General features: G+C 35.4%; 1 protein-coding gene across 12 annotated transcripts in view; it reads right to left on the bottom strand.

The window, feature by feature from the left end:
* SYT1 (synaptotagmin 1) overlaps positions 1-20,947 on the bottom strand; it is a 734,125-nt gene that overhangs the window by 442,760 nt on the left and 270,418 nt on the right. Inside the window, exon 1 of one of the 12 annotated variants that reach the window (XM_056798525.1) lies at positions 2,204-2,296. The exons of 10 other annotated variants lie outside the window; for them this stretch is intronic. The gene's annotated coding sequence lies outside the window, so the exon portion shown is untranslated. Of the gene's footprint in view, positions 1-2,203; positions 2,297-20,947 lie in introns of those variants that run through there. One more of the 12 variants, XM_056798519.1, reaches the window with a different exon arrangement.

Here is a 20,947-nt window from a genome sequence, read left to right as displayed (position 1 = left end):
TAAATGAGGAAGTTGAACTCAATGAATATTAACACTTCTTTCAACTCTTAAGGGACAGCTATGTGGCATGGAGGATGAAGCACTGGCCTTGGAATCATGAATACTTATCTTCATGAGTTCAAATCTAGCTTCAGAAACTTATAAGTAAGATGACCCTGGGCAAGTCACTTAACTTTGTTTGGTTCATTTTTCTCATCTGGAAAATGAGCTGTAGAAGGAAATGGCCAATCACATCAGTATCTTTGTGGGGAGGGGGGTGGGGAACCCTATATAGAGTCACAAAGGGTCAGACACAACTGAAACAATTCAATGGCAACAAACTCTAAATCTATGATTATACAATTGGCAGCTTAAAAGGTGAAAATAAATAAAGTCTGCCCTCATTTGTTGGCATTAAAAGACATCTCTTTGGTTACAAACTATAGGACAGTTATCCTATATAAAATGGAAAGAAATGTAAGTCTTTTTTCTGTCCTAGTTGAACATATGGATAGCATCCACTTTAGCAGAACCACTCTGGTCACAAAAGATAAGTATATCCATTTTTAAATATATATAAATGCACATACACATGTTAAAACAATACTAAAGGGTTAGGCTTATAACAGGAAACAACTATTACTAAATTCTTGAATTAAAATGTAGTACTTCTACAAACATTAACCTGTGTTAATTAGATCCTAGGCTAATTTAACTTAATTAATGAATTAGTAGGACTATAAACAAATAAATAATTCATGTGATTTAGAGCTAGAAGGGACTTTTTTTACCTCTATGCCCAACTTTTTAAGGTAGAAAACCAAAGACTAAGGAAGGAATGACCAAAGTCAAACAGGTAGGAGGTGAGAGGTCCATGATTCCTACCCAATTACTTTGACTTCAATGTCATGCTTTTCAGTAGGTAAGGTAAGGTTGAAGTTCACTTATCAGAGCCTAGAGTCCCGAATGAGAATCTCGATTCTGGACCTGGTCTGGAAACCTGTAAGGAGGATGAATTGAGAGGATGTAATACGGTCTGGAAATATTTGGGAAGTGTGCAATGCTATTACATGAAATTTCAACCTATTAAGTCAGGGATTCTTAGTCCAAAAAAAAAAAAAGGAAACTGCTAGATTTGGTAACACTATTGTAAACCGAAAACTGATTTGTTACTATAATCTGCCTTCTTTACAGAGGCGGTTTGGTCTTTAGCCAAGACATGTCCATCTATTTTACAGATTAAATTCTAACTTCAGAGTTAGAGAGATATGGCTAGCATCAAATTTTGAAAGGAAAAAGAAATGCCCAATTCGACTATGACAAAACTAGCACTTACTGCAATTACTATTATTTTAAGGGTGTAGAGGACATTTCTTTAAATCCAGGTAATAAGCAGTTCTCTCTGTCTTTCTAAAGATTTCATGAATTAATAAGTTGAGTTGAACCTTCACCCCAGTGGAAATATCCATGCATGTTAGCCATGTATGTAACAAATCCACTAAAGCCAAAATAATTTTATTTTTTATATATGACTATATAATGCATGTTCCCAAAGGTTTGTAGAATTTGCTGACTTGAGTTCATTAATAAAATGTGTATTCTAGTACACTTCTCAAAAGCACATTACTTTTTACTCAATGACAATCTATGAACAAGAAGTGACATAGGAATGTTTTTAAGATATCAGGGAAATAATTGAGGACACTTCATACTTTTTGGAAACTAGTGACCAAAACAGGAGACTAAGTGGTGAAAATATGTCAGAATTGGAGGACAGCTGTGTGCAACATTGATATTGAAGAAATGTATATTTTTTAAACCTAAAGGTTTTGCAACATTTTTGACATCATACGATGTTATATATAGATAGTACTTGAAGTCAAGAAAACCTGGTTTTGAATACCATTTTTTTCAACCCTTATCTTCTGTCTTGGAATCAAAATTATGTATTGTTTCCAAGGCAGAAGAGTGGTAAGGGCTAGGCAATGGGGGTCAAGTGACTTGCCCAGGGTCACACAGTTGGGAAGTGTCTGAGACTAGATTTGAATCCAGGACCTCCCATCTCTAGGTCTGACTCTCAATCCACTGAGCCACCCAGCTACCCCTTTGAATACCATTTTAGACACTTACTGTGTCTAATGTCACTGTCATTAAGGCTACCACTGACACAGGTCACGGCATGATACTGGGCAGCTCACTTCATCCCTCTGAGAAAATCAGTTACCTTAGGTGTAAAACCAGAGGTTTGGATTTGATCTTCAAGGTTCCTTCTCTGAATCACTGATTCTATGATTCTTCAAGGATCTGTTTTTGAAACATGGATGGACAATAATTGCACAAAATTAAGCATAGGTGGCTCACAATTCTACACAGGTGGGATGCATATATTCTTCAAGAAATCGGATTATAGAGCCAATGAATAATGAAATAATGTTATGTCTACTGAATTATCATTTATAACGCTCATCGAAAAAATTTTTAAAAGACTTAAAAATTCTTTAATAATGATGTTTCTTATTTCATCTCAATACAGCATGTTTTAGTTGTATAAACAACTAAGTTGCTCATTTGCATTTAATCTGCATTTAAACATTTCTGGTATGTTTTAAAATTTTATGCATACTTCATGAAGGAAATCTGTCTTTCCTGGGCCAATGAGGAAAGTTGACAGAGTAAGTCTCTGCCTACTGAGAAAAGAGATTGAATTGAGAACACAGCAGCTTTGGTAAATGATGGCATCATTAAAATCTAAAAATGCCGCACTAAACAAGTTTATTAGGAAGATTTCCTTTGTTAGGCCAAATGAGTTATGTATTTAATTTTTAAAAATGAAAAGCTTGCTGTCTTGTCTTGACAGTCCTGTTGACACGAAAAGGTAGCATTTATTATTCTCCCTTCACAGTAAGCAGAAACCGACAGCAGTCAGAAGATAAACAGATTTAATCTCTAGGGAAGGGTCCATGTGGTTTTGCCCTAAAGCAACCTTAACTCCTGAACTGAATGTTGATACCAATGTTGGCTGGGAGTGCTGGAGTGGTGGACTTCACTCCGGTTTTTATTTTAATAACTAAGGCACTGATAATATCGAAGTCATGGAACCATAGTGAATGTGTTGTCCCTCAAGTTCTGAAAATGGAAGATAACTAAGAGATTGGTTTGAAACCAATAAATTGAGTTTTTATGTTTACCTGTCTCATAAATGAAAATCATGAACAGTCTAAAAGAAGGAAGCAAATACATATGGATGGAGGAGGGGAGGTTTGAGTTGATGAACCTTCCTGCCACACAAAAAAAGAACATTTTTATCATTAAAATTTTACTTTGGGATAAAGATTTAGGTATAGAATGGCAGCTCCAGAATGTGTTTAGTTCCACTAATAATGCTTATGTTTCTAAGACTAAGAACTAACTTAATTTTGGAGAAGAGCCCAAATTGGACTTTAGATTATGGAAACTAAGGCAAAGTACGGTCTAAGAGTCTCTTGACAGGTATTTCCAATTAATTCAAATCCTCCAATCTAGGGATAGTTCTGTAGAGCCAAAGAAGATCTAAAAGGATACATTCATGTTCCCAAGAGCCTATCAAGAATATTATAATCATGGAAGATAAGGATATAAGAAGGGAATAAATATTCATTAAGTACATCAATGTGCCACACATGAATCTAAATTCTTTACCAATATCTTCTCATCTGATATCAATGAAATGTACTAAATCATATGATATCATTCCATAGCAAAATGGCTCAATTAGGTTATTCATTTGGATTTGAATAGAACAATTAAAAAACAAATCCAAACTATGGGGTTTTGCCAGCAAGCTGAATTAGCAGACTCAATATTATATTTATATTATAGAAATGGCCTTTTATACCATTTGATGAAATAAGTTAGGCTTTTTTTAGTGGAATATCATATAATGTTACTCCAGTGTTTTAGCAGAAGGCTATTTAGAGGAAGGGACATTCTTAAGTACATGAAGATCATGGGATTGTAATTTTATTTATTACAGATATAGTTACAATAAAATTGTAAACCTAGAATTGTAAATCATAGCATCATATATTTCAAGATCTTAATGGTTATCTAGCATGACGTCTGTCATTTTTCCAAAGAGGAAACTGAGGTTCAGAGAGAGTAAGGGACTTGATGACAATTTTACCTGGGAGGGATGGGTAATACCTTGGGATGATAGTCAGGTTCTAAAAAGATATTAATATATTATTAACATATTGGGTATAACCTTAATAGATGAAGTCAAGCAAGGTAATTGAATAATCATAGGGCTGAACTCAAAAATTAATTTCACAAGTACAAAACTGTGAAGAGCTCTGTTAAACATCAGTTTGTCTAAAAAAGATTTATGACTTTGGAAATAGTGCTAACAGTAGGATATGGTACTTAGCCTAGTGCCTGGCAGCTAGGACAGCTAGATAGTAGGGTAGATAGAATATCAGGATCTGGAATTAGGAATAACTCTTCCTCCTGAGTTCAAATCTGACCTTAAGACACTTACTGGCTGTCTGAGCCCAAGATGGAGAAGGAAATATCAAACCTTTTCAGTATCTTTACCAAGAAAATCCCAAAAGGGGTCATAAAAAGTTGGACATGACATAAAAAATGACTGAACCACAAAAATTAATTTAAAAAACTGCACATGTACAAAATAGGGAAGCACACTATTAAAATATAGTTTATCTGAAAAAAATTATGTCTTTGAAATTAATACAAGTGTTGGGATATGTTACTTATTACTGTGTCTAGTACATAGTAGGAACTTAAATGTTTACTGAATGATTGACTATGGCAGCCAAAAAGCTAATGGACTCCATTAAGAAAATTATAGCATCTAGAAATGAGAAGGTGAGTGTCCTGGTGGTCAGATGACCAAAGTCATCTGCCCTTGTCAAATCACAGCTGGAATCTTGCTTGATTTTTGAAGCCACAAGAAGAGGACATGTATAGGCTGGAGGAAGATCAGAGAAGGACAAACAGGATGATTATGGACCTGAGTCAATGCCATACAAGACCCGATTTAAAGAGCTGAAGATCTCCAGCCTAGAGAAAAAGGAGATGCAAAGAAGACAGGATAGCTTTCATCAGGAATTCTAAAAGGATTCGACTTATTCTTTTTGGATAAAGAAAACAGAGAGAGAAGTAATAGGAAAGAAGTTATGAAGGGGCAAATTAGGTTCAACATAAGGGGAAAAAATCTCAAGAATTGCAGGTTGGTAAAAGTGAAATTTTCTGCTATGGAAGGCAGTGAGATTCTCCTTCTTGGAATTCTTCAAGCAAAGGTTATGTGACAATTTGCTGGGTATGTGGTAATGAAGATCTTTTTAGTGCTGACACAAATATTTAGCAATTGGCTGTCTGTAATGCCTGACCCACTTTTAATTTAATCTGCATTATTAAAATTTTCTCCACCTCCCCCTCCCTTTTTTTTTTTTAACCATAGCCTTCTTAGTATCAATTCTAATACAAAAGAGAAGCAAAGGCTAGATAATCAGGGTTAAGTGATTTGCCCAGGATCACACAGCTAGGTAGCATCTCTGGCCAGTTTTGAATACAGTGCTCTATCAACTATGTTGTTTAGCTGTCCCCATCACTTTCTTAAGTCAGATGATCAATAAAACAATAAACCAAGCCTTTTAGTAGCAGCTACCAATTTCCAAGGTAAGCTGGTTCCATTTTATGCCATATATACCCTTGGTTGGGTGGGATGGAGCCATGTAGCAGAGAGAGAACTTGAAACCAAGTCCCCTGATTTCGAAATCCAGTATTGTTCTACTATATCACATTGCTGGGCCAAAAAGGCTGTCCATTTTGCCTCCAGATTAGTCATTCACTGCTGAGGCAAGAGGGAAAGCTGAGAGTTGAAGACTTTCCCATTTCCATTCTGTAGTGATAGCTATGCAGAAGATGAAGATGTAAGCAGAAAAGGTAGATAAAAATGCCTTTCTGAATTTTCAGTTTTATTTAATAATTATGTAAAAGTTTGGTTCAGTATATCTCTGCACCAAGAATTAAAATCCTGTTTCTGACTTTATTTCATGTGTGACCATGGGCAATTCCCTTAACCTCAGCTTCAAGTTCCTCATCAAAAAAAATAAAATAATCAGAATCTCTCTCAACAGGAATTTTGTAAGGAACAAATGAAATAATGTATAAAAGATTTTTCAAATCTTAAAGTACTGAATAAATTAATAGCTATTGTTTTTAATTTCACTTCTGATCTTTCTTTTTCCTTCCAGGGTGACTTAGATATTGAGCTGGGATGGACCTCTGGTGATGTCACAAAGGTCCTGGTCCTTTACTTATGTAGGGATAAGTCTCAAGATGGGAAAACCCCTATTCTCCTACTTCACTGTTTAGTCTTGTGCATTTTGGAGTGAATTATAAACTCTAGATCAGCGGTTCTCAATCTCTCAGTTTGTAGCAATGAGAATGCATAATGCATATCAGGTATTTACATTCCGAATCATAACTGTAGCAAAATGACAGTTTTGAAGTCGCCACCAAAATAATTTTTTGGTTTGGAGTCACTGCAACATGAGGAACTGTATTGTGGGGTCATGGCATTAGAAAGGTTGAGAACCACTGCTCTAGACCCCAATGGAATTCCTCAATTCAATTTTAGTGTCACAAAATATCCTCAGAAGGAACAGGGTTCTCTTAATGATCAAGGAGGGGTAGGGACTATGTAGCAGACAGATAAGTACACTTCTGGGATAGCTTGCTACAGTGATGAAGGAGCCCATTCTTTGGAGGCAGTATAAGAAAGCACAGCCCTTAATATTGGAACTGATTACAAATGACCCTTGAGAAGATACTATTTAAAAACTTTTGGATACTGAATTAAACACCAATTGAATGAACAGTTCAAATCCATCTTAATTCCATCAGTATTTAATCATCTACTATATGTCAGGCCCTAAGCTAAACACTGAGGACACAAACCCAAAAACTTAACTGTCTCTGCCTTCAAGGAACTCATGCTCTGCTAAGGAAAAATAGTTATAAATAGTGGCCTCAATTTCTTCATCTGTAAAAATGGTAGTGTGGAATAATGGCTACTATGGTCTCTTCCAAATCTAGATTTATGATCCAAAGATCCCAAAAGAATATGAAATCTGGGCTAGGGGCTGAGACTCTCATTTCATTTTTATACGAACCTCCTTCCTGAGTGGAGAAACTCCTTCAACTCACATGGCTTGGTACCTTCTCTATAATTTATGGAATTATCTAGTGCATGAATAGTCCAATAATTTGCCCAATTGGTATGTGTCAGTGATTGAATTTGAATTCAGGTGCCCTTAGCCTCAAAACCATTTCTTTATCTACTAACTACACCATCCTGTATTAACCTTCCTTACTACTCCATAATCACCATTATTGGCTGGGGCCATAACATTCTAGTTCACACTGTGCTCACAGAGCTGGCCATGGTTCCTGATTCCAATACTGTTAGCAAATTAAATAAAATTGAGAGAGAAATTCTAACTATCTATCTAAAAGACAAAGAATTTTAATGAGAGAACTAAAAACTAATAGTTGGCAGAATCAAAAAAGTAGATGATCTGAGCCTTAAAGGGATTACTCTAATTTACTTACAGAAAAGATCATTCTTTCCCCTTAATAAAAATTTCCTTTGACCTGTCATGTCCAGGACAATTACAGTTTGGGATCAGCCCACTGGTTTGTCCCTTAGAGAGTTTCTGAAGTGTCTACTTAAGCTAAGAGAAAAGGGATGAAAGTAGTCTGACCCCTTCCTGTCTCTGTAACACCTTACCTACAACACAGCATTATATAAGATTCTCCAAGTAACATGCTTTAAGTATTGAATTCAATTTTGTGCTGACAAAATGAATACAACTGTCTAATTCAGATGAAAATGATTAACAAAATTACTTCAACCATCCTTCTCTTACTTCCAATTCCCATGCCACTTCCCACACTAGGGTGATCATTTAGAATCTATATCCCCATTGACCCATGTGATCAAGCAGTTGTTTTTCTTCTGCTCAACACATTAATTTTTGAATATAATCCCTCTTCTCTCTTTTACTCAGTGGGTTTTCCCTTTGAACAAAAATTAAATTAAAAAAAGAGATCAGGAAAACCAACACATTGGCCAAGTCTCATAGTACTTTGGATGTTTTTTCCTCATATTTTTTCATCTCTATAATGAAAGGTGGGGTTTATTTTCTCAACTCTATTTCTAGAGTCAGGCTTGGGTTTATAAGTAGATGGTGCACTGTTTCTTTTTTACTGGCCTTTCTGTTTCTCTGATGGTCACTTTTCAATCTTCAAACTCATTAACCTTTTGGAAACATTTCATGCTACTGATGACATCCTCCTTCACGATATACCCTGTTTCCTTGGCTTCTGAATCACCCTACTATCTTTAGAGTCCTCTCCTTTTCCTTTCCATCTTCTCATTTATCTCTCAATGTCATCATTTTTGTTTGTTTGTTTCCCTAGGAATGATCTCATTACCACTATTGTAGTGTACTCCTAATAGGTCTTCTCACCTCCACTCTTATCTTTTCTCTAGTACAGCTTTCAAGTAGCTGCTAGAATGATTTTATTTTTTAATTTTACTTAAATAGATGATTTAGAATATTTTTCCATGGTTACAAGACTCATGTTTTTTCCCTCCCCTTTCCCCATCCTCTTCCCGTATCTGATGAGCAATTCCACTGGGTTTAACATGTGTCATTGATCAAGACCCATTTCCATATTATTAATATTTGTACTGTACTTTCAGAGTCTACTTCCCCAGTTATAGCCCCATCGACCCATGTGATCTAGCAGGTGTTTTTCTTCTTTGTTTCTTTTCCCTCAGTTCTTCCTCTGGATATGGATAGCATTCTTTCTCATATGTCCCCAAATAGTTCTGGATCACTGCATAGTTCATTCCATTTGATTTTACCACAGTGTATCAGTCTCTGTGTACAATCGTCTCCTGGTTCTGCTCCTTTTACTCTGCATCAATTCCTGGAGGCTGTTCCAGTTCACATGGAATGCCTCCAGCTCATCATTTCTTTAAGCACAATAGTATTCCATCACCAACATATACCACAATTTGTTCAGCCATTCCCCAATTGAAGGGCATCCCCTCATTTTCCAATTTTTGGCCACCACAAAGAGCGCAGCTATGAATATTCTTGTACAAGTCTTTTTCCTTATTATCTCTTTGGGATACAAACCCAGCAGTGCTATGGCTGGATCAAAGGGCAGACAGTCTTTTATCACCCTTTGGGCATAGTTCCAAATTGCCCTCCAGAATGGTTGGATCAATTCACAACTCCACCAGTAGACTGATTTTTATAGAAACACACATACATTTATGGTTGATATTATGCTCAAAAATCTTCAACATCTTTTCTAAGAAAAACTGAATCACCTTTGTCTGAAACTCAGGGCTGATGACAATGTTTTTCTAACTCTGTCACATTATCACCACCCACTAATGAGCATGTATACTCTCATGTAGCTAAAAGTTTGGTTTTCATCCATAAGTTTGTCTTGCTCTTTCCAATCTCAATGCTTTTGCAAATGCTCCTACCAATGCCTTGGTATATCTATCTTCCCTTCCCCTCCTTTATTTAATTTGGACCTATTCTTAGAGGAAAGGGGAACAAACTATTACCCATGGACCAAATGAAGTCTACCACCTGTTTCTGTATGACCCATTCTTAACTCACAAGTCATATAAACACAGGCAGCAGGCTGAATTTTTCCCATGAGATATAATTCTTTTTGACTCCCACTTTAGAGTCTTATTAAAATGTCATTCCCAGTTAAGGGAATGCTATGTGAATAGCTATAGGAGATAGCTATATGCAAAGGGAATAGCTATATGAAAAGCTGAAAAAGAAATCAGATGAGAAACTGAGGCAGAGTAAGTGACTTGCCCAGGGTCGCTCAGCTGGTATCTGAAGCTATATTTGAACTCAGAAAGAAGAGTCTTTCCAGGCCAATACACTATCTACTATACTACCTAGCTCCCCTAAGCAAATAAGTATAAAGAAGTGAAGAATAACTATTCCATATCACTGAGCAAAATCAAAAAGTAAAAATGGGTTGGAGACTATAGCTTTCTGCCTCATAAACAACCACTACCACAATAAATAAGAATAGTATTAGTAGCAGTTAGCATTTATATTCTACTTTAAGATTTGCAAAGTATTTTATAAATATTATCACATTTTATTCTTACAAAAAATCCTGGCAGATAGTTACTAACATATACTCAAGGAAATATTGGGAAAAGGCCTCAAACAGAAGAATGTTTTTTAAAAAGAGAGAAACAAATAAAAGCATGGCCAAAATCCTGTGAAAGCTGAGAAAGAGGTCTCACCAGGGAAGCCAGAGTGAGTTCCATAAATGAATCTGATGCCTGTGATTGCTAGCAAAGGAGCCGTGTGAGGGATGCTACTACAAGCCCAAGTAAATAGGCTTGAAGCTTGCTAGCACTAGGGAAAATGGCCCCAGGGAATCCAGTGGAAGTTCCAATAAACACTCCTAAAACCAGCAGGTGCACTGAAGGAGAATTCTCTCCAGGATAGCAAGCCATTCTGAGTTCTAATAACTAGGGCATAAAGCCAATTCTTATCCCTGGTCTAATGGAACAGTGACCAGGAGAAAAACAGTACCAATAGGAGACTACACTGGGAATCAGAGAAGACCTGTCTACTATTCTGAAGACTGTGGGCTATAGCAGGAAACAGGGCTGCATAGGAAACACAGGAATCAAGAGAAACATAACTCAATGTATGGTTTTGAGGAAGGGGCCCAAGACCAGTGTGATCTAACATAAATTTTGACTGGTTGAGGTCACAACAAAGGACAGAATCAATTTCCCCAAAAGTATGGTAAAAGGAAAAGGAGTCAGATTAAATTTTTTGAAAATCATGGTAACCTGAGAATTCCTTTCTTATTCTGGGCTGGAGATTATAGTCAAAAGAAGTGAACTAAGGCCAGAGCTTGGAGTAGAGAACTAGGAGACTAAAACAGGGATAAAAGTTGGGTCCTAGTACTAGTCACATTATTCAAAATGGCAGAGGCAACAACATTCATAGTAGATAGGTTATGGGAATAAACTATGCCTATCTAATATATCCAATATTATGTGAGTAGACAAAGCCTGGTCCTAGACAAAGTTCTAATCCAAAATTTGAGGCTAGAAATATGAGTTAACAGAAGAAAATTCAAATGAAGAAAATCTAATCAAGAAATTCTAGGAGTTGAGAAACTCAGAAGGTAAATTCAGAAAAAGTAAATAATTTTTCTACTGTTTTTCAGTCATATCCAACTCTTTTTTTATTTAAAAATTTTATTTAATTAATTAATTTAGAATATTTTTCCATGGTTACACGATTCACATTCTTTCCCTGCCCTCATCTCCCCACCCCCATAGCCAAAAAGCAGTTCCACTGGGTTTTGCATGTGTCACTGATCAAGACCTATTTCCATATTATCAATAGGTGCACTAGGGTGATCCTTTAGAGTCTACATTCCCCAGTCATATCCCCATCAACCAATGTGATCAAGGAAATGTTTTTCTTCTATGTTTCTGCTCCCACAGTTCTTTGTATGGATGTAGATTGCGTTCTTTCTCATAAATCCCTCAGAATTGTCCTGGCTTATTGCATTGCTGCCAATAGAGAAGTCCATTACATCTGCATATCCAACTCTTTATGACCTCATTTGGGGTTTGTGTGTGTGTGTGTGGCAAAGATACTAGAGTAGTTATTTTTTACATTTTCTTAGCTCATTTTGCAGAAGAGGAACTTAGGCAGAGTAAATGACATGCCCAGGGTTACTCAGCTATTATCTAAAGCTATATTTGTACTCAGAAAGATGAGTCTTTCTAGGTCCAGTACTCTATCCACTGCATCACCTACTTGCCCCAGAAACAAATTATAATGTAAAGGAATAAGTGAACAATAAGTACTCCATAACAAAGAACAAAATAAAAAAAGTAAAAATGGCTTGGTCACAAGAAGTATGAGGATGCCTCGAAGAAATGAAGGTGAGATTAAAAACAAAATAAACAATGAAATTAGTTTTGAAACAAAAATTTGGAAGAAAGATAAATAGCTTAGAATATATGGTAAAAAACTTTGCTCAAGGGGAGGCTCCCTGAAGAACAGAATGGAGGACAGAGTATGAGAATTTCTTTAGATGGAATTCTTTATAAGAAATATAAGACCAAAGTTAAAAGATTGGCAAATGAGAAGAAAATTCATTCCTAACCTCAGTCTCTTATTTCTAACTTAATCTACTATCTGAGGGAAGAATAGCTACTTATTATATAATCCTCCCTTTTCATATTTAAAGACCAAGAATAAAATCTATAGCTATCAGCTAAGGGTTGACAGTTGTATATCATCAAAAACAACTAATGTAGAAAGTAGGTCAAGGAAAGATAATTTAAGAAACACCATATTCCCCGGTGGGGAAAAATGACCTAATGAAAAATCTAAATATCATTATTCATGAAAAAAATCAAAGTTGTCCATTTCTATTAGAATGAGATAGAAACATGAAAAAGTCACTATTTGTTTTCTGAAAGAAATCTTAAACTAAAAACACTCAGGAATATCATAGTCAAAATCCATTAGAGTTTCTTGTATATATGTCATGTTCCTCTTTTACACTATCTTCCAGGACCTGTAGTGGGGAAAACCTCAGTTCAAAACTAATTTCAGACCCTTAATAACAGTTTGATCCTGGGCAAATCACTTAACCTCAGTTTTCTCAATTATAATGTGGAATAATAATCATAACCACTTTCCATGGAGGCTGTGAGACTCAAATGAAATAATAACTGTAAAGTACTTTGCATAATGCATGGCGCCTAGTAAACACTATTTAATATCAGCCATGATGATGATGATGGCAGGAATGGTCATATTCTTTTCTCTTAGCACCTAACATTGTGTTCTGCCCACAGAAAGTAAATAGCAAATGGTTGCTGAATTGAGTATGAATAAATGATAGATTTTTTGGGGGGAAATGATTTTAATAGTAAAAGACAGTTTTAGTTTTAGTAAAAGTAACTATTTAATTTTGCTTAATTAATTTACATATTTAATTCATGTTTAATTCTATGTAATGTGGCAAAATAGATGTAAACATGAATTAACTTGCATTCAATTCAAAATCCACATATAGCTGATCTAAACATATATAGTTGTAATATATCAACAAACTTATCAGATATATTCCTTTTATAAGCTCCAGAAAGATAGCAAAATGAAATATTTCCAAACCCATCCCAATAAAACAAATCCAATTGGATGTGTAAACTTTCATTTTAGACATCCTGAAGTAAATGAAAAAAATTTTGTATGTACTTCATGTTATTTTCAAAAATTTTAAATTTCATCACATTCAAAACTCATAATCCTAGAAGGGACCTCCAGAGGTCATTTAATACAGCTTGCTGACTGTAGGCAAGATTATTCTTAAATGATCCTATTATCGTTGTGATTTTAAAACATCCTTTGGGAAAGTCATTCCATAGCTTTCTTTATTAATCTCCTCTAGTATCTTAAATCCCTACAGCTAGAAGTTTTTTCTTCACTGCTAACCTCAGTCCCTTATTTCAAATTAAATCTATTTTCTATTTTTCCTTGTTCAGTGGAGATAGAGAACAGCTACTTATCATATAATAACTTCCCTCATATTTAAAGACAGAAAATAAAAACCATATACTAGCTATTAGCTCACTGTTGGCAGATTATGGAGAGAAAACACTTTGGGGCAGGGTTATTTTGAAATGTCAAATTATATAAAAGAAGCCATTTGAATTTTTGGATTATTTCATATTTGATCTTTTAATAGAACATCTTGATTGGTGGATCATAGGCTCAGGGGATGTGAATCTGAAAAGCCCATTAGTCACTATCTAAACTACCTCTCCTTTTTAAAGTATTTAAAACTGAAGGACTTATAGAGGAGATGTGACTTGCCCAAAGTCTCATGGGTAGTAAGTGAGAGCATCTATATTGAAACTTAGATCCAGCATCCTCTCCACTACAAAATCTGAAGCACATTGCATCTATTTGTTATAGAAAATTCATTATTGTTCTTTAAAAAGTAAACAAACACATTCCTTTCATGAGATTGTCTTGGGTTTTAGATCAAATGTGATATTGGGAAATTATGTTCATTTCCATCATATGCAAATCATTACGTTCCAATCTTGTAAATTTGCTGGGGTTTATAGATATTAAAGGAAAACCAAGAAACAATAATCAATTCTTGACCTTTGGGAGTTTGCATTTAACTGGCAAGACCCAACAATGCCCATGAGTAAATAGGAAAAAACTCAAAAGAGAGTGAACCACTGGAGGGAATAAGATCATTAGATTATGAATACAGACCTGGAAGGGAATCTTCAAATTTTAGAGATTAGGAAATTGAGGCATAGGTTGGTTAATTGACTTGTCAGGGTCACACAGACAGTCAGTGTCCTCTCACTCTCAAGCTAGTGCTCTTTTTCCTGAAATATAAATGTTTTCTAGCCTTGCTATTTGTAGGAGCTGGCTAGTATTCCATGAGGCAGGAAGAGAGCAAGGGATGGGGTTCATATGTCTTGTCTTCTCTTGCAGTTATGACATTTTTCAAAATCAAAAACCTTCACTCATTTTCAGGACTAGTCCCAGCTTAGATTTGTGAAACAACTTGGTTTTGAGTTGTTTTAGCTCAGAAGCCAACCTTAAGCATCCCTCTAAAAACTGCAAGTTGTTTATTTATGTAGCATTTTTGGTCATTTATGTTTGAGCAAACAAATTTTAATGAAACTTCTAAGCTTCATTTTTAGGATGAAATCAAGCATGGAAATATGTAGCTTTCTCCTCTCCAAAGGCCATTAAAAGTGGAAGGAAAACATTAGAAGAAAGTCGAGGCTGAAAATAGATGTTTAAATTGGAAATGCCAACTCAAAGACAAGTTTGGTTATAAATAACAAATAATGTCAGGCTGCTCAAGAAAAGAACCTACTTCCTTCTCTTTTAGTGAGGCAAGATCTAATCTAGTGGACTCAAAGTCAGCCTCAACATTCAAGTCTGACATTCTGTGGCCTCGGACAAATCAGTTAGCCTGCAGATTCTCCCCTGTAAAATAAGGGTACTACTTAATTACCACTCAGGGGAGTTAGAACTGAAGACAAAAACCTTGAGGCTAGGAATTATTGTTACTGTATCACTGATGTGTATCTGGATTCATCAGTGCTATTCATGGTAAGGTAGTACACATTAATCACCCTAAAACTTGGTAAGACTATTACATCTAGCAGATTTACAACCTGGGTCCAAATAAAGCTTTTACACCGTAGTGATTCCTTGCAGAGCTTGGAATAACCTCCCACTCTTTTTCTTCTAAATCCTTTTTCAGATCTCACCTCTTCCATGAAGTTTACCCAGATTACATAGCAAAGGGGAATCTGAAGCATCTTTAGACAGAAAGCTCAGCTCTCACCTAAAATCTGTTTCAGAACCCTTGAGGAAGTCAATTGATTTTTCTTCATTCTGGAGAGTATAATAATTATCTGCAAGCAATATGTGATAATGGCACAAATATAAGATGATCTAAAATATAAGGCGACTTTTCTTTTCAAGAGCCAGTTGAGGCCACAAAAATTTATTCTCATGTGAAATTCTGCATTCCTTGACCCACTGACAATAGAGGCATAAATTAGTCATCTTTATACCCCTTAGAGGTATTGATACAATCTTTTGTTAACAATTGTTCCATATCAGTTCCTAAACATTTTGAAGCTTGGCTAACATAGGAAATTCTCGAATCTTGTTCATTGAAAGGAACAGGGTCTCCTCCAGAGAAAAACATTTGAATAAGGCAAAAGTGTAGAACTTTATTTTTTTATAAAAACCCTTACCTTTCATCTTGGAATCAAGAGTAAGTATTGGTTCCAAGGCAGAATTGCATTAAGGGAAGTGGAGGTTAAGGGATTTGCATAGGATCACACAGTTGGCAGGTATCTGAGACCATTATTTGAAATATAGATTTTATTTATTTATTCTTTAAAATTTATTTATTTGGAGTATTTTTCCAAAGTTGCATGATTTATGTTCTTTCTCTCCCCTCTTCCCTCCCCCCTCCTGGAGCTGACGAGCAATTCCACTGGGTTATTGGAGTATCGACTTTAAAAAGAATTTGGAAAAACTAAAATCTAATCCTTTTAACTATAGTGCCTTAAACCTGTGGTTTCAAGTCACAGGAATACTCTACAGAGGGAACTGTGCCATGGGCTTGCAGAAGTACTTGAGTCCCCTGGATCATGGTCTGGAGTGAAAGGCTAATTATATTTCTAAGTTTTAATTTTCAACAAAAATCTTACTATATATGAGGGGCACTTATGATGATGGTCTGGAATATGGCTAATTGTATTCTCTAGTTTTTTATTTTCAAGAAAAATCTTACTGTATATTGGAGACATTTATGGTGGTTAAGATGTACAGGGTAGAGCCTACTCCCAAGTATCAGTTACTTAGAATTTCTTTAACTGATTTCCTTTCACATGGCTTTCTTTGAGAATGAGCTATGAAAAGAAAAGACAATCTTACAAGAATATATCCTTGTCTACCTTGGCTCCTTCAAAATTCTGGTAAAAACTTGATCATTGACAATTATTGAACACATAGAGAACTTTTCCAGTACTCAATGAATGTTGGGAAGAGCTTTGTTATAGAAATTCTAAGTTATTGGCAATAAGATTGAAATACATTTGATATTTTCAGACTTAATATAAACATATTTAGCTGCAACGTGTTGTATTTGGACACAGAAAAAAGTCGATTCAAATACTGACTCATTTCCTCTTTACCCATGAGACTTTGGAAAAGTCACCTAAGTTCTCTGAGTCTCCATCACATCAATTGCAGAAGAAGAGATTAAAAGACCTCCAAGACCTCTCAGATCAATGACCCAGGCAACCTAACAAATTAAACATACCAATATATTTTCAGAGAGAACAGCAAAAGTTTGGCTTGAGTCATTTTGGGATCTGTTGTTTTTCTTTCTCCCAGTTCCCTTTTTCAAAAGAAAGGAAGCAACCACCTCTCTAAAAAAGAAGTAGAAGTTTCTTCATTTTTAATCTATTTGTGGAACCTCAAAGTTAGCAGTGCCATTAACATTTCAATGCAAACCACCCAGAGAAAGACCACACAGGGAAATTTCTACCAAGCCAGCTAGAAGGCTATAAAGACAGAATCTTGCTGTTGCTAATTGTACCTCTCCAGAGCCATGGACTTTGTTCCCCACTGTTGTGATATTTCATTTATAGAATGCATAATATGTGTACCAGGGCTCATACAAAACCTCGTTTCAATTCTCATTTTAAAATTGGCTAAATGCCTAACATGAAAGTGAAAGCTTTCAAAATTTCAGACTAGGGAAATGGACAAAAGGTAATACTCTGTTCTGTAGGTAGATTTGGGAAAACTAAACAAGAGAATTAAAACTTCAGGGCTGTGGAGAACACCTATAATCATTCAAAACATCCACCCTACTCATTGTTCAGTAAACAATTTTTGGATCTGCTTATTTTCATGTACTACTTCAAAATATGAATAAAAAGGAGAACTGTAATTCTGTTTTTCTTCGTTATTATGTTCCTTAAGCTACCAGCATATTTGATTTTGGGACAGATAAAAGATAATGATGAATCTGCCCTCAAATCTGCAATTGACAATGAAAAGTTCAACCACTGTGTTGTTGTCATAAAAGAATGAATTTGCCAGTTTCGCCAAAATGACAGCAACGCTATATTCAACGCTAGTCACATCTACCTAGAACCTTTCTTTTCAAAGTTCAGAGCATTTATCCCTCAGTATGTTATATGCAGAATTCCACAAAAATGAGGGATTTAAAGAAGCCAATAGGTCATGTTTTGAGTTCTTCACTCTGGTCAGTGAAGTTAAGAAAATTCATGGAAAGCCATATCCATAAAAAAAGTTAGTCTTGATTAAAACGTCTACTTTGCGAGGTGCCCTTATTTATCACTGTCATAAAGATCTTATAGAAGATCTATACCACTTTCTGGGGTTCTTATCACACACAGAAGTTTACAGATGGCATGCCATCTCTATTCTGTTCTTGACAATACATTAATCCACTCTTGAGTTTCTCACGCATAAATAAAAATACATTAAGAGCTCTCTGTTTATTAATTCTATAGAGTGCTCACTGCCCTTCTTCAACCAGATTACTCTTTTTCTTCATTGACAAGAAAGATCTGGGTCATGATCAGACCTATTCATCTATATTTATATCCTGGGCTGTGCTTTTGATTGATTACAACAAGGAAGCTCGGCTGCTTTTAGTTACAGATAATGTTAATGGGAAATTGAACTTCAGAGCTTTTTATTTGTATGACAAGACACAAAAGGACAATAGGAATGGGAATAAAAGGGCCTGTGTGTGCTACTTGCTCAGTACAAAACCCAGGATTAAATGACATCTTTTTGAGAGTCTGACCTGCAAATATTTCAAAGATCCTCATCCAAAGTATGATAAATAACAAAAAAGAGAAAATGAGTCAAATTCCAGCAAGAAAAGTGTTTTTGTGCAATGACCAGGAAGAAATTATTGTAGAATGTTCAGAACTGGGAAGGATTTTACATGACAGCTAGCTACTGAATTTCCATAGCCATCAATTGTCATTTAGACTTTAAAACACAGCATCTAAAGACTTTCATTGGGGAGAAAGCACTGATTTTCCAATGTTGCACACTCTACCCTGAATGGCTCTAGTTTTTAAGAACTTTGTCTTCACTTGCCTCTTTGAAATTTCTAGTTATTGTTCCTAGTCCTCTCTGCCTAGGGCTGAACAGAACAACTATAATTTTGCTTCCAAATGACCAGTTTTTAAGTGTTGAAGCCAGCACTGAGCATTTTCTTTTGCAAATTGAATAGTTGCACTACTTTCAATCAAGCATCATTTTATAGTACAAGATCAGAGTTTTATTTATTTATTTGGAGATAGAAAGGACCTTGAGCATCATCTCATATAGTACCCTTATTTTAGAGAAATGATAAATGGCTCTCTTTGATCCTTATTGGGAAGTTCGCTTGCCCAATGACTCAGTTTGCTATTCAGCTCAGATCCAAACTTTGAATTCTAAGTCTACTGCTATTTTTTTTTACCATAGACAATTCTGGATGGCAAATATTATTAAGCACCCAGAATTGGCCACTGACAGGTGGTGAAATGATACAAAAAGAACATTAGCTTTCTGTGTAAGTTTAACACTATAAAGAAGTAGGGTAATAGAAGGGAAGGAGTGCTAAACTAGGAACACTAAATTTGGGAGTAAGAGGACCTAAGTTCAAATTCTGCCACTTACTATCAGTGTGACTTGGGTGAATTATTTAATCTTTTGTTTTTCCAGAGCTATAAAATGAAGAGGTATTATCTTGGGCTACTTTGTTTTCCTAGTAAAATATAGATTTAACCTCTCTGGGTCCAAGTTTCCTCTTCTATAAAGTAAAAGGATCTGACTAAATGACATCTAAAGCCTCTTAAGGCATTAGAAGAATGGTCTTATACAATCTTTGAAATAGAATAGATTTAGATCTTATTAACTGCTTAGTGATAAATTATATTTCTTTTGTTGAGATTTTTCACATGAGATAATCACCTCTGATATCTCCAGTCACCCAACTCCACTAAAAGCCATTAAAAAATCCTTCCTCGCTGATAACATGAACTTTATTTAGAACTTTTGTATGTCTCCCTGTAGGTATAGCATTGAAATGTTAGCTTTGAAAAGCTATTAATCAAGAAAGGTTGTACTGTTCTAGTTGAGGATAGATATTATCACATTTTTAGAAAACTCTTTAAAATTCATGTAAAAAAAACAGACACAATTAAAAAAATAAATCCTTAATAATATTTGAATATACACAATGACAAGAATCATCCTCCCTTAACCTTATGTGATTATATCATTCCTCAAAAGCTCACACAGGTGAAACATTACATTTCAAATAAAATTAAAATTCATTATTAGAGTTACAATAATTATAACCTATCACAGCATTTATTTAGTGCTTTAATGTTTGCAAAGTGTTTTACTTATATCTCATCTTATCCTCTCAACAACCCTATGAGTTATAAATGCCATTATATCCTCATTTTACAGATGAGGAAACTGAGGCAGAGGGAGTTTAAGTGACTTGCCCAAGGTCACATAACTAGTTAGTACCTAAAAAAAAACAGATTTCCACTTAGATCTTTCTGACTCCACAGTTTTATCAACTATACCCCACCAGCTACTTATATGTCATCAAAATGTTTTCTTTTTCATTTTTCTCTTAATTGAAACCATCTTTCTGGAAATGCTTTCATTTCTGGTTAGGTAAATCACATCTAAAGTTAGGCTGATCACATTTAACTTATTCTTGCCTTTAAACATTCCTTCCCTTCCTTCTTTTCTTGAGCAACACATATCTCTGTGCTTTCCTCCCAGTGAAGTCCTATCCTTGTGTGCAATCAAGCATTACAGTGGAGAGCCCTCCAAGGAGCAATGCTACCAACATAGCTTGGTTTAAGTTGGGTAGTATGACTCAATAACAATCCTCCTGGCCCTTTTTTCCACCATCTTCTGACCTAGCTTTAGTCCTGAAATTTAGTCGTACTTCCCCAAACTCACAATATACTCACATCTTGCCTTCTGTCCCAGTTTTCTCTCATGTGGAAATGGCCCCTTTATTGATGACATCTAGAATAATATGCCTCCATATAGTTTCATACTGTTATAGAAAATCATCAATATAAAAGGAGAAGGGATCTTCAGAGCCATCTAATCTATTCACACTCATCTCTGCTCTTACTTTGTCCTCTCAAGCCAAATGGCCTCAAACCTCCTCTATTAATGGAGTTCCAGTGCTTGGAGAAAAATTTGATCATTTAGAATATGTGAACAGTTTC

The sequence above is a fragment of the Monodelphis domestica genome, chromosome 5, assembly GCF_027887165.1.
Source record: "Monodelphis domestica isolate mMonDom1 chromosome 5, mMonDom1.pri, whole genome shotgun sequence".
NCBI classification, from domain to species: domain Eukaryota; kingdom Metazoa; phylum Chordata; class Mammalia; order Didelphimorphia; family Didelphidae; genus Monodelphis; species Monodelphis domestica.
The sequence above is the reverse complement of the archived record's forward strand: the minus strand, read 5'-3'. Positions and strand labels throughout refer to the sequence as shown.